Raw genomic sequence first — 13516 nt, 5'->3', positions numbered from 1 at the left:
ATTATTGACAGAGTTATTAATAGGGTTTTTAATAGAATTAATTATTGACAGAGTTGTTAACAGAATTAATTATTAACAAAATTATTAACAAGGGTACAGACAGGTTTATTAACAAAGATAATTGTGAACAGGGTTATTGACACTCGAGTGAAAAGGGTTAACCATCGGCAATCCAAACTTGCCGCGAAAACTACTTTAACTCGTTCGGGCACGGCGGGATTGAAAATGTCCGCAACAAAATGCGCCCAGGTTTTTATCTACAATAGTTACGTAAAACAGTTGTTAATACAATCAACGAATGTTACAAATGCGTTCTCCGATGTTACCAAGTTCCAACATGTCACCATTGCTTTAACGATCGTTGCAAACGAACGTTTCCTTTTTCCTTAGAAAAAGAATATGTTTTAATAAAAATACCATTCGCGGACAAAATTCAAATTGAATTATAATTTCCGCACGCTTTTATATTATATAATATTATGCGTATTTCTTTGTTCATAAAACCATACCAGTTTTGTTTAATTCGCAACGAAATTTCGCTGCCACGTCTGTCTATTTATCCTCTGAAATTCCGCGAAAGAGTTAACTCAAAAAAAAAAGTTATCCCAGAGAATAAATAGATCCGCGTTGCGCAGAAATTTTGTTGCGTTTCAAAATTAAACAAAATTCGTACGCTGCGATTTTCAAGAAAATAAACATTCTAGTTGCACGGAATTTTCTCTGATTCGAGAAAATTAGAGAAAATTTTCATTTCGATTATTTAACGTGAGATATTACTTAAAATACGAAGAAAGGACAATATTAATATAAAACGTCAATAATTATGAACAACAATTTATATAACGTGTTTTTTAAAATTACACCACATATATTTCAATTTTTACCTTTTTTTCTACAATCCAAGAAATAAACTTAAATAATTACCAAGAACGAACAATATTAGTAAAAAACAATATTAATATAAAACGTCAATAATTATGGACATCAATTAGTATAACATGCTTTTTAAAATTATAACACTTACACTTAGATTTTTCTCCTTTTTCTGTAATTAAAAAAATAAACTTAAATTATTCTAATATTATTTCTGATATTATAAATATTTATTTTATCACGTTTATACTGTGCTCATCGCTGCGCCAAAATTCGGAGGACGCAAGAGACACCGGTGACGAGATACAAGTGTCGTCGAGCACCGTGTCGAACGCCGAGTAAGACAGGTTGACATTTTTCGGATCATTTCATAGAGTCGAGGCGACAGATCGAATCTTGTCCTTCCGGTGTGAAAAAGGTTATCCAAACCGTCCTCTCCCTTGGTCTCTGCTCCCCTCTGCACATGAATCCGTGCCTGCTTCGGCTCCTCTCTCTCTCCTATAATAAAATGTCAACAGACCGTCGATCACGGGAAGAGAGAGAGTCTCTCTCTCTCTCTCTCTCAATTCAATTTTCATCTTTTGTTAAGGCTAATTAGGTTCCACGCAGGCGTGAAATCGAAACCGGAGGGAAGTCTGGTTAGAAATCGATGAAATTACCGGTGGAAGTACGGCGTCGCCGACAGAACTGATGAAAATGTTATCGCGCGGAGAATAAACTCTGTTGTGAACTTGTACATCGAGATTCCTGTTTGACGCATTGCGGGCGTCTCGCGACTCGTTAAACATTTAAAGGAAACAAGTATATACCACTAAATACGTCTTAGAAATTCTATTTTTATTATTACTGTTAATGTCATTATTTTTTCTATTTTGGCTTTGATTATTTTTATTCTTACTATTCTCAGTTTTATTATTTTTATTCTTATTATTCCCAGTTTTATTATTTTTATTCTTACTACTCTCATTTTTATTATTTTTATTTTTGTTATTCTGTTCCATATTATTTTAATTTTTATTATTCTGTTCCATATTATTTTTATTCTTATTATTCTCATCCATATTATTTTCATTCTCATTATTTTTAATTTTAGTATTCTCATTCTTACTATTTTCATTCTCATTATTTTTAATTTCAGTATTCTCATTCTTACTATTTTTATTCTTATTATTTCCATTCTTACTATCCTCATTCTCATTATCTTAATTTTTACCACCCTCATTCCTATCGCCTCAACTTTCTCACCATTATCACAAACGCCCTCCTCCCAGAGAATCAAGTAAATCCGAGGTCCACGAAACCATCGAAATCAGCATGGATTTTGTTGAAAACGCGGTCGCTTTATGTGTCAAATTGTCACAGTTCGGGACGAAGGTTGACCGAGAATAATCTGAACGGTACCACGCGGCGGCGGATCTGCGCGAGCATAACTGGTTGTTTGCGTCGAAAATGTCCGGGTGGCTCTTCCCCCGGTGCGCAACCGGGTGAGTAATAGTCCGAGGGGTGGAACCGCAAGCGAGGCGGACAATTTGTCGCGCGATTCAGCAGAAAGTTGAAAAATTTCGCGGGGACCGAGTTCTGTTCATAATCACAAGCGTCCTGCATCTCGAACGCTAGAGAGGTGGGGAGGGGGGGGGCGAGCTAGAAGGGGGGATGGATCCTCGCATTGGTACACTCTACAGTGGAGACTTATAGGGGCGCCACGGAGATGGGCAGGCTGCCAAACGGCACTAAGGCTGATGTGTAACCGAAGGAAGAACCGTGTATCACCGGCGGACTCGATTCTAATACCTAAGTGGCGTTCCTCGGACGAAAGAACCTCGTCGATTCTCGTGTATCGACTGCCGGACTGTGTTCGGGACGACGTTAAAAATGGCCTCACGTTCCGCTGGCCGGTGACAAAACGGATCCGTGTCCCGAGATGGAGAAAAGCTACGAGAGCTGTTGCTTTGCTGTAAGGGAAACTGTGATTAGTTGAGCAATTTTTAATATGTAGATTTTTGCATTTTGTGGGTGACGTTTTTGGTAAAAAATTTGCGATTACGCGGAGGCTTGAGAGTTGTAAAATGTTGTATGATTGTGAGACGTATGAAGTCTTATAGAGATGGTGGATCTTTTTGTTTATAATTTATGCAATTTTAAAATTTTGTATTGTTATTGTTACTATTGTTTTTACGGTCTCAGGATAGCTATCAGACGTATTACTACTACTATTATTACTATTATTATTATTACTAAAAATATTATACTATCATTACCATTATTGTTACTATTATTATACTACCATTACTATTATTACTACTGTTATTATTATAACATCATTATTATTATTATTACTATTACTACTTTTTTACTACAATTATTATTACTATTATTATTACTACTACTATTACTACAGTTCTTATTAATTAACCTTATAATTATTATTACCCACTTATTTATATAGCTTTAACAAAGTCGAAACTACAATCCACCGCAACGTAAAAGAAACCGAGCTCGTAGCCGCCGGTTAAACAATACCGCGGAACAAGATAAAAGCAAACGTCGCAACATGGCGGAAAAGTTGTGTCTGTCGCATCGCGTTCGCGACAGCGCGATTAAAGTCGAAAAAAAGTGAGTTACAACGGGGAATCTAGAAAGTAGCCGAGAACGCATCCCTTGTTACTAAAATAAAAATAACAAAAAGGAAAAGAAAAAGAAAAAAAGAATCGTTCAACAATTTCAGCACGCAGCAAGGCCCTGTTACGAGCTTAGCAAATCTGAGCTCGCCTCGTATAAAATAAAATATTCATAAAAGCACTTGTACTTTTAGCGGCAGGCGCGCACTAGTTCGCGGATAAAAAATATGTAAAAGCTCAAAATTTGCTTACCCCCGGCGTTCCGCGACACTTTATTCTAACCAGCACGCGAGTTTCCGCCGCGTCGACGCATACGACGGAGACGGTAATTTACATCTTTCAACGTGGCGAACGATACCACCGGTCGGCCTCGATGTAATAGGATACTTATGGGGTACATTTGCTAGCTATTCGATTGTTATTGTCGCTAGACTACCAAGCCAAGGTATAGCCTAGACTAGGTATGCTTGAACAGAGTTTCATAGGATATTCGTAGAGTGTGGGAAATAACGTAATAATAAATAAGGTTGCACCGTAAGGTTTGGTGGACGACTGCTTCATTTTAGTTTCGAGGGTGGTATTTGTTCTGCTTGGTTTTCGGGTCCTATGGTGTTCCTAATGTGTGTCTAAGTGCCTGTTTAATCGGGTCCAGGTGCTAGGTCTTGTCAATGAGATGACATTCTCGTGCAATGATATTTGACGATGTATCAGGTTGGAAACTATGAAACGGGCGCTGCAGCTGTACACAGACTAGACGAAAACGCCCGTTTCATAGTTTCCAACTTAATAATAGCAATAACGCAGGGATTATTCTCGTTGAGTTATTGTGAGGACAGTTACAATAATAATAATATTAATAATAATATCAGTAATAAATCCAATTATCATTAATATTATTTTTATCATTATCCAATTAGAATTAAAGTGGCGGAGTAGGATATAACATCTTTGTAACTTTAATCGGTAAGGACGGCCCAATAAATGAACTGGTTAAGTAACTCACCACTGAGGCGGCGCCATTACTGTTCTAATAATTGTGAAATAAAGATCGCAGACGGTTTTAACCCGTACGCTTTAGCCAGTCATTTTTAACCGGTCGTTTTCAACCCCTTGCCGTACCATTTCCTTTACAATTATTGCGATTAGAATATTTTCGGTCGGAAAATGGAATTTTATAATCATTGCGCGCTTACGTCCAGTCAAATGTTTAAATATCGGTGACAAGAGAATAAAATTTTATTTCTTCTTAAAGGAATGGATGAACAGTCATACTTCACAGTTTATTGTTACAAATCTTCGTCAGGACTCGTTAAAGTACAGCAACGGGTTAACCATAGCGTTGTCAAAAATATTTCGGCTGCTTAAAGCTCGGTTAGACCAAAGCTTGGCAAGCCCCTTCCCCCTGTGTTATTACGTCGAATATCAACGCACGGTCATTGATAAAATGTGGCGCGCTCTAAAAATACTACGCAGAAATGCTGACTCTCCCGACCTTGTCTCCATTCTGCTCGGGCTCCGTAACGACGACACGGCGGCGGTTACAAGAAGTCCTTGGTTCCCCCGACGCAGACGAAGCATTCATGAAAATTATGTCAGCCCGTCCACGCCCAGGAGCACGAAGGGGTCGTTAAAATAAGACAATAAAGAAAATAAAGCATGGCAAAGGGGGGGGGGGGGCGCGGACGGGGAGGCGAAGAAGAAGAAAACACGCGTTTCATCGATCGACGGTAAAACAAACCCGCGCGCGACGAGCTGCAGTATCGGGGCTGTTTCTCTAGGTAACTAGGAGAAATTATGCGAACGAGGAGTCGAAACCAAAGGGTTCGTTGTTGCGTATGTCGAGGAAATGGCTGATCAAGATTTAAAGGGTGGAAGGGTATAGGGGGAAGGAGATAGGGTCTGTAGGGTTCAGCGAGTTTTTAGTAAAAGTGGTTGAAATATTTTAATTTTTAGCTGGCGATAATTTCAACCTTTGTTAAAGGGTTAATATTTTTTGCGTTTGGTAAGCAATATAAGAATGTTAAATATAGTTATTAAAAATATTAATATGAGATTATAAGTTTGCTTTCCAATTGTCCTCTAACCGAAAAAGTCCTTTCAATTTTTGAGGTTATGGCGCCGTCCTAAAAGTCTTCATATCTACTATATTTCAAGAGTTATTGTTATTGTCATATCTCTTCTATTCAGTCTCTTCAAAGTCACAAATATTTCCGACATAACCTAGACTATTTAACATACAAAATTTAATAAAAAAATCGCGATGCAGACAGGGTTGCTAAAGAAACATACTTTCGACTTTTTACAACAATATTAGTAAGTATAACTCACAGATGATCGTCGCCTAGATAAAAATCACCTCCGAATTCTCAAGCCATGATAAAGGGGTGTAATCTTAATAAGGAAATATGCTGGTAATAAAGGATTGGAAATCGTAACAAAGGTTAAAGGTGTATACTCGTAACAAAGTGGTTGTAAATCGTAACAAATGTTAAAGGTGTGTACTCGTAACAAATGGGTTGTAAATCGTAACAAGAGGGTGTAAGAAGTATCTACAACGTTCACCAAAGAAATCCGTCGTATCGCGTTCGGTGTCAACACCCCGATAAAGGCGGAGGGTCAGCAGGTGAGAGCCTTATATCGCCGGATGGCGTGGAGGGTCGAAGAAAAAGATCGCCGGCTTTGGCCGGGGGTTAGCCGTGGCGAAATAAGAAAAGTTCGCGGTGGTGGTGGGGAGAGGGGTGGATCGAGGGCGGGGTCGAGATAGAATAAAAGATGAACGAATGTGCAAATTCGAAGGCGATCGGGTTGGCGTCAGATGCTCCGTCGAAATATACAATTCTCATGAACGAGGGCGGGCGAGCTACAGCCAGCAGTTGCACAGCCCAAGGGGGTGGAACAGAGATATACGGAGCCGGTGCAGCTGTGGCTGCCTCCAACTGTCGAGTGGATCAACCGTTCTTCTCCGGTGTAATAACGAGCGTTGGAGTGCGGCCGAGAGGGACGGTGGCAGAGAGATAAAGCGAGAGAGAGAGATAGAGTAAGAGAGAGAGAGACAGAGAGATAGCGAGAGAGAGACAGAAATAGGACAGACAGACGAGAGAAAGACAGGAGAAAAAGAGTGAGAGCTAGAGAGGGAAAAAGATTGAGAGACAGTGAGAGAGAGAGAGAGAGAGAGAGAGAGAGAGAGTAAAAGAGAGTAAGAGAATTGAAGAGAGAAAGGAGCAGCAGCAAAAGATATAGAGAGGAAGAAAGGCAGAGGAAGAGAGAGACAGTGATGCCCAAGGGAGAAAAGAGAGAGAGAGAGGAAGAAGCTAAGAGAAAGGAAGAAGAGATTGTGAGAGAAATAGAGACATAGGAAGAGTGAGAGAGACCTAGAGAAACAGAGTAAGGGAGACAGAGAAAAAAAGAGAGAGACCAAGAAACCTAGAGGAAAAGAAATAGAGAAAGAAAAAGAGCAAGAAAGACAGAAAAAGAAGGAGAGAAATCTGTAAATCTAGAGAAAGAGAGATAGAGAAAGAAGGAGAGAAACCTAGAGAAAAAGAGCAAGAGAGACAGAAGAAGAAAGAGAGAGACCTATAGACCTAGAGAAAGAAAGACAGAAAAAGAAGGAGAAAAACCTGTAAATCTAGAGATAGGGAAAGAAAGAGAGAAACCTAGGGGAAAAAACAAGAGAGACAGAGAAAAAAGAGAGAGACCAAGAAACCTAGAGGAAAAGAAATAGAGAAAGAAAAAGAGCAAGAAAGACAGAAAAAGAAGGAGAGAAATCTGTAAATCTAGAGAAAGAGAGATAGAGAAAGACACAGGCAGAAAGAGAGAAACCTAAAAACCTAGAGAAAGAGAGGCAAAGACAGAAAGAAAGAGATACAGACAGTAAAAGAGAGAAAGAGGGAGAGGCTAGTGATAAGAGGGAGAGAGAGAGAGAGGACTAGGGGGATGGAGGATGGGGATGCTGTAACCGGGTCACGATGCCCTCAGAAATTAAACGTAACGACTGCTCTGAAACCGTAAGATGCGAATGATCATACGCTCGAATTAATTCGCGAAGAATCGCCATTCTCGTTAACGCTACCTGCGCGCCCGTGTTTAACGCGGCCCTTTCCGGAGAACTGCTAACGGAACCTCCGTTATCGGAACGTTACATCTACGCGTTAGAATCTATGTACTGTTCGCGCGTTATAACGTCGACCGTTATCGCGCCAATTATACTGTAAGTTTCAATCGTCGTGTCACTGTATTAAAAAGTATGTAGGAAAAGGAAAGGGTTCTATGTAAAGTGAGATTTATATTTTTACTTTTATATTCTCGAAAAAATCCGTAAAAAATCGAACGCGCTCCTACGGGGGGGATGGAAGAGCAATTTCCGAACAAGCTGCAGCAGGTGCGTAAACACGGTGTTGCCGAGCACACCGGCTTAAAACATGTTGTTAAAGCGTCCGTCGAGGACCGTCGCCGCTGAAAATGTTTCGCGAGGGGTGGGGAGGAGGTTCGCGGGGAGGGGTTAGTCGCGGGCACGGTTCGGCGCATCGTAGCCCGGACGCTGCTGCTGCTCGCACATCATAATAATCGAGACGAGGCGGAACGCCGCTTTTGTTGTGTTTTATGACGGGGAAAATATTGTTCCGTGGGCTCCCCCCCCCCCCCCCCCCCCGGGCGGATGCTTCCTCCTCTCCCGTTTCTCTCTTCTCCTTCCTCTCTGCCCGGGGCCGGGGAGAGAATATTTTCGGTGCGGTCGGGCGAGAGCGTTCCCCGCGATCCGAGACGAAACCGCGGGAACGATAGATCGTCCAATAGAAAAGGAGCTCGCATTGCTCCGCAGTTTTCCGACGTTCCCTCCCCTCCGCCCCTTTCTGCTGCCCGCCCGCCTTTCAAACAGTTCGCGAGCATTCGAGTAATGCGCTACGTGGGCACGACGGTGTCTTTGGCGGGAACCCCCCGTTCCCGTGAAAGAGATGCTTCCTCGACGGCAAAGGCGAACGCGCGGCCCGGGGAATTTCTGGCCGCGGCGTCGAATAACGCCGCGCGAACGGCGCCCCGATAATATTTACGTGAACGGGCTGTGGTAACTTTGCCGGAAATTGATGAACACGTGTCGCGGAGTCTGCGAGCTTTACTTCTTTTATTATGCTGTGGAGTTATGTACTTGTTATTAGCGAAGGATGGTTGTCGTTGGTTCTTCATATTTGAAAGGGTTAAAGAGGGGTGTTTGATTGGTCAGAGACGCCGCGGAAGTTAGAAATGATTTTTGAGATTGTAAAGAACAATAGAAGATCAACGAGTGTTTCTTTTTTGTTATTAACACTTCAATGACAGATATCTCTTAAATCGAATTTTTAATGCGATTGGTAGTCTTTGAATAGATTGTCATGGCAACTAGTAAATTGTTATCTATTATTGAGGTATTTTTATATAATTTTTTCGGATATTTTTTAAATCGGCTTTTTAATGCGATTGGATAGATATATGTATGCAGCAATGCCTGTGAATAGATCGAACAACAAAATTCAATGAACGCGTCATGATAGCCGGGGTCTCACTTGCAGACGGAACGATCTAGTTGCTAAACACGATATCATTTGGTCGATGAACAATGCTTGGACGGAGGGCTACAGCAATATTTTGACTGCTTCGTAGTAGCAGCCAGCGTGGCCGAGGTTTTCCATCGTTTCGAGAAAACTCGGGCCGCGGCAGGTCGATACGCCGATGAAAGCGCGGCGGCGGTGTTCGAGATAAAAACCGATTCGCGGGCATCGAGCCGGCATTAAAAAGTGTCAAGCATTCGATGACTCCGCGTCGAATTAGTTCCGAATGCCGTCCATTAGCTGGTTCCGGTGGCGACGCAACGAAAGAATCGGTAGTCGATATATCGGGTGTCGAATGGGGGAAGTCGTTCGGATTAACAATTACGCGCGGAAAAAGGCACGCGGTTTAATGAGCCGGGCAACTTTTCGCCGAGTGAGACGCGTGTTCTTGTAAATCGTGATAATACGGAGATATTAATTCTGTTCTAAAGAAAGAATCCACTGTTTGCGATTGTTCTTTCGATATGACAAAGTTCCTTGGGAAATATGGTATATTATAATAATATAATATATTAACACTTTAGTAACCTATAGTAGGCTATAAATATGCAACTATATGGTCCTTTATATCTAATTAATAATCCGTTAATCAGTGGTTATGGTAGCCAATTTATTTATTACCTATTATCGAGATAAAAGTGTTAGGTTATACTACTGTAAGCTTCAATATTATTATATAATAATGTTATAATATTCTATGTTAAATTTAAATAAAAATAGAAATTAATTAAATACCCCGTTTCAATAATATACCAAATGATATATCCTGAGAATATTCTATCCTTGTTGCAGGTGTGTTCATCGAAGGCGATCTTCCCGTATACCCTGGCCGGCGTGTTATGAGGTGAGTAACGCTATGCCGAAAATTCCGGCAAGATCTCCCCGTTTGGCTTCGGTAACCCCGTAACAACGCGCGGCGCGAACTACCGTTGAAGTATCGTTTCGACGATAGTATCCGATGGAATATCGATTTCAGGGCACGGAACAATTAACCCGACGGTATTACCTGTAACAAGATCGTAATAGATCGATTATTGCATTTCCTTACACGATCTTGGGGATATTGTGGCGGCGTAATTCGGGGAAGGGAAACTTGTTGCGGGACAATTTTGATGGAATCCGGTTGGGGGGGGGGGGGGGGGGGGGCGGCGGACGAACTATTTCAAGCGCCCTCTCGACTGGCCGCGCTGTTAAAATTGCGCGCGGTTCGCACAGCCTACGCCAATGCAGATTGGTCCGCTCTTACGTGTTGATTCCTTTCGAAACGAATTGTTTTAAGGTTGTGATCGAAATGTGTGTAACGTAGCAATAAATAATGAAGGTGAATATCAAATTTCTTTTATATTCTGTTGTTAGGGAAATAATTAAGTAAGGAATATATAATAATAAATAAAGAATAATTATTTGGAAAGATGATGGAACTGGTCAAGAAGAGTATACTAATTGAAAGATTGTAGCTGTAAATATAAAACGAATATAGGGTGGTTTATGCAACTGGTTCATTTCTTGCAATTTTTAAAATATGCATTGAGTAATAAATTGTTTCATACAAAATTCCTATGATTTTTAGAGACTTTGTATATGTATCGTGTATCGAGTACTTGAGTATGTATATATAAATAAATATGATAATATAAATGTTGGTACTTGAATATTAATTACATGATAATTAACAAATTATTATATACTATACTATGTTATTTATTATTGTTATTTTATATTTACATTGGTTACATTTATTATTATTATCTACATTAAATACATCTGTCAATATTATTTACATTCATTACCTTTATCAATATTATCAACATTTACTAGCTTTATCATTATTATCTACACATTCACAATTTACAATTACTATCCAAATATTTACAAATTTCAGAAATACCAAAAAATACCAAATTTCAAAAATACCAAAAAATACCGAATCTCAGAAATACCAGAAAATACCAAATTTCTATAGACCACCCTATACACCATAACCCATCAAAAAGCTATAAAACGGGGACCACCCACCATAAATCTGACCACTCATAATTAACCGGGACGAAACAGGCCTCCCCTTGTTCGATTGCACAACAATGGCAACAGTCTGCCACGGTCGTCGTTCCCGGTATAACAGCAACACGGAGACGGGTGTATCTTATCATATCCCAATATTAACGTTCCGAGTCGATGGGCGCTTATTGGTCAGCCCGGGCGATACCGATATTTATCGACACATATTGATAAGCTTATCGGGGCCAACAGCTCCATCGAACCGTACCCGGGGTGTTTGAGCAACGACGACACGATTTATCGATATAAGATACAACGTTCCGTCGCAAGGGGGGCGGGGGGGGGGGGCGTGGCCGCCCTTCTACGCGCGGTGCGCGACGCTTTCGTTTTCCAGCATCCGCGGAATAAATATTCCGTTCGTGCACTCAACGGAGGAGACTCGCTGTCAATTCGGTAGCCTCCTCGAACAATATTTATTTAGCCGGTATCGATTTCGTTGGCATGATATTGGTTTCCCGTGGCGTCGCCTCTATTTTTCCTCGCCCCGTCTCCTCGTCCCCCCCTCCCCCCTGCGAACGACTCGATCGTCCGCTAAACCTACTATCGCGAGCGACCCAAAACATTCCCATTGCTGTTTCTTGCACGCCGTCGACGTCCTCGAACATCGTTCCCAGATTTGACGTCGGCTAATTCATAAACATTCACGAGCCTTTTTGCTCATGCACCAATATCCTTAAGCTGTTTGTCGCGCGCCGCGTTTTGTGACCGGCGAAATGTAGCTCTCTGCGCGTCCGATAGACTATTTCGATGACCGGTTAAATGTTTGATTATTTTGTCGATCGCTCGATTTTTTAACAATTTTTCTCGGTATATTTTATGAAAAAGGGAACAGGCTATATTGTAAACAGCGTCTCTGAAAAATTTATACAAGGTTTTATTATGTCCGTGTATTTCAGGCAATTTACGATGCGATAAACATGGTCACTTATATAAAAAGTTATAACAATGATGGTGCATCAAACTTGAAATCTAGGAACGTAGTCTTAAAGTAGAAGTTCCAAGCTTTAATTTAAAAAATAATTCATTATTTTATAACAATTTTTCGCGAAGTTATCGTTAGTCGAATTTTACCAATCGTCTATGCTATAGTTTGAGTAGTGAAAAGTTATAACTAGAAATATTACAATTTTAAATCATGTAACTATAAATAATATAACTACAAACAATGCAACTACAAATATCATAACCATAAACCATAACTTTAAGTCGTGTAACTATAAATAAAATAACTACAAATGGTGAAATTATAAAGAATTCAACTATGAACAATATAACTAAAAACAACGTAGCTGTTACCATAATACTGTTACTATAAATAACAAAATATATGATAAAAAACACAAATAATATAAATAACAGCATCTCCTCTTGCCAAGTCGTCCCATTCCGTCTGCAATCCGTGGGACAATCGGAGCGGATTTACTGTATCCTTGAAAATTGTCTATTTTCGTTATAGACTCCTCGAAGCGGAACGTTTCCCCCGCGAAGGAAAAGTTTTTAATAACTCCGCCGGAAACTTAGCTACGCGAACAACTTTTTAATTGGCTCTCGTATGAAATTATGATAAGCGACGCGCGCGATTCATTCGGGTTCTTCGGCGTGCGCGACCGGCAAGCTTTTTCGTTCAAGTCGATGCTCTCGTTCACGTCATTCTAACTTAATTAACTCATCCAAAGCCGGCGCATTTCCTGATGCACTCGTTCCGTGTCTCCGGCGACGACAACGGTAACGAGCGATCAATTTTTAAATTCTGATCGAAACGTTCGCGAGAAAGGAGCTAATAAATGTTAGTGAGAAAAGGTATAATAAATGTTAGTGAGAGAAAAGGGAATAATAAATGTTAGTGAGAGAAAAGGGAATAATAAATGTTAGTGAGAGAAGGGATAGTAAATGTTAGTTAGAAAAGAGATAATAAATGTTAGTGAGAGAAGAGCTAATAAATGTTAGTTAGAAAAGAGCTAATAAATGTTGGTGAGAAAAGGGATAACAAATGTTAGTGAAATATTGTAATGATACGTTGAGAGTCCAGGTGTGTTCGATTTATGTTAAATTGTTAGGTGAAAGAATGGCTGCCGGACCTTGAAAGTTGCACAAGTATCGATCCCCTCTCGCGTTGTAAAACTAGAGCGAAGGATTCGTTTGACCTAGAATAAGCTGTGGTGGAGGGAACAGTGTGATTGCGAGGAATACGCGATTCTATATTTTACTGCTTTTGCAGCAATCCTTTTATTTTTATTCCTTATTTATCTGCGTTTAATATTAACAAGTAGTTAATTAATTAATTAATATTAATAGTAGTTATACAGTTTATATGGCTTTCGATACTTTTAGCTATGAGCTTGCAATACACGTACTTCATCTCATGTCCACAATAAATTTAATTTAATA

The 13516-nt window shown here is 40.2% G+C and overlaps 1 protein-coding gene across 4 annotated transcripts in view; it reads left to right on the top strand.

The window, feature by feature from the left end:
• The window catches only part of Kek5 (leucine-rich repeat, immunoglobulin-like domain-containing kekkon 5 protein), a 653304-nt gene that overhangs the window by 245209 nt on the left and 394579 nt on the right, over positions 1–13516 (top strand). For all 4 annotated transcript variants that reach the window (XM_078188237.1, XM_078188226.1, XM_078188258.1 and 1 more), the window contains one exon: positions 9863–9914. The gene's annotated coding sequence lies outside the window, so the exon portion shown is untranslated. The remainder of the gene's footprint in view (positions 1–9862; positions 9915–13516) is intronic.

Source organism: Augochlora pura, chromosome 2 (genome assembly GCF_028453695.1).
Source record: "Augochlora pura isolate Apur16 chromosome 2, APUR_v2.2.1, whole genome shotgun sequence".
NCBI lineage: Eukaryota > Metazoa > Arthropoda > Insecta > Hymenoptera > Halictidae > Augochlora > Augochlora pura.
Note: the sequence above shows the minus strand (reverse complement) of the source record. Positions and strands in the feature narration are given on the sequence as shown.